This window comes from Austrofundulus limnaeus, unplaced genomic scaffold, assembly GCF_001266775.1.
Source record: "Austrofundulus limnaeus strain Quisiro unplaced genomic scaffold, Austrofundulus_limnaeus-1.0 Scaffold220, whole genome shotgun sequence".
NCBI classification, from domain to species: Eukaryota; Metazoa; Chordata; class Actinopteri; order Cyprinodontiformes; family Rivulidae; genus Austrofundulus; species Austrofundulus limnaeus.
Genome location: NW_013952622.1, coordinates 431301 through 432783, shown reverse-complemented (window position 1 = coordinate 432783; position 1483 = coordinate 431301).

The window sequence follows — 1483 nt, the reverse complement described above, 5'->3', positions numbered from 1 at the left end:
ATATATATCTGATAGTCCTTCTTCTTGTCCTGCAGTGCAGACCCCACTGTGTCAACAACGGTGGTCCTGCTGCTGCTGATATTAGAAGCAATCTATATAACACAAGACTGCAGCGCCCCCAAGAGGACAGTACCAAAGAGTTCATGGATGAGAACTATAAGCTTCTGTTTTAAAGCTAAAATACAGCAATAATGAAATTATAACTCAAAGAACATTCAAATTAACAGAAATTACAACTAAGGTAACAATAAAGCTATGCTGGTGTAAACTCAGTTATTCTGGACATAGTAATAAAAACAAATCATAACAAAAACAACTAAACTTCTGTTCTGTAGTTGAAGCTGTTTCACTTCCTGTTCATGTAGCTTTCTTAATTCAAAACTGGAGAAAGTAGAGTTCCAAGCTTTGAAACTGTATGAGAAATTAAGTTATGTAACATAGATTCAGATGCAGATTAAACTGTCTGGCTCACAGGAGAGATGTGTTGGTCACATGCATGAAGATGTGAATTAGAACAAAACAATATAAATGTTTATAATGGACCTCTATTGAAGAAACTATTGTAGACATATTCTCCACAGATGCATGGTTAAAGACAGGAGAGCAGTGCTTTAGGACCAGACCCAGATGTCCTACACCTCAAGGGTAAAGGATCACTCTGCTGCAGACCACCATGTTCATATTATGGGCAGAGAAAACAGATGGTTTCAAAGGGGGTTACAGTAAGCCATAAAGAAAACCTAGGACAAGGAGACTCTGGAGGCACTGAAATCTTAAAGACTTGAGAACTAAGAAACCTCCTGATGCCTCCTGAGAGGCAAACTGAGTGATATTTCCAGGAATGGAGGGAACTCCCAGGTGGGTCAGAAGTGGTGTCTGGAAAACTGAAATTGCACAGCAGCAACACCACAACCACTCAAAGAAACCAAGAAGCTCACAAAAGCAATCCAGAGACAGTGTTATACAGGTGTTAATTTTTCATTGTCTTTTTGTCATTTACTGTGCTCATATACATTCATAGCTATTTCAAGTAGTGTTATAAAACACAGGAACATACTGTATGAAAGATGAAAAACTGAAAAAATGTGCCACATGATATGCCATGCACTGCCTCGGTTTAGAGATGGGAACAACAGCAGTTCATTTCAGTGTACTGGTTCATCATCAGTAGACTAAAAACGATTGTCGTTTTATTTCCATGTGTTGTTTTTAAGTTTTTCTGTTCTGCATGCATAATCAATCTGCACAAGGATCCTCTTCTTCCTGTCTATTGACCAATTGGAGAGGAGCTGACCCAAGAAGGGCCGCCCACCTTATTTGCATATTGAGGCAGAAATGCATGAGGGAAAGTGAAAACAGGAGACAGAAAAATAAAATAAAATAAACAAATAAATAAATTTAAATATAAATAAATAAATAAATATGCTAAATTGTATTGGTTTTGTTTTATTTCACAGGGATATTTATTTATTTAATGGAATAT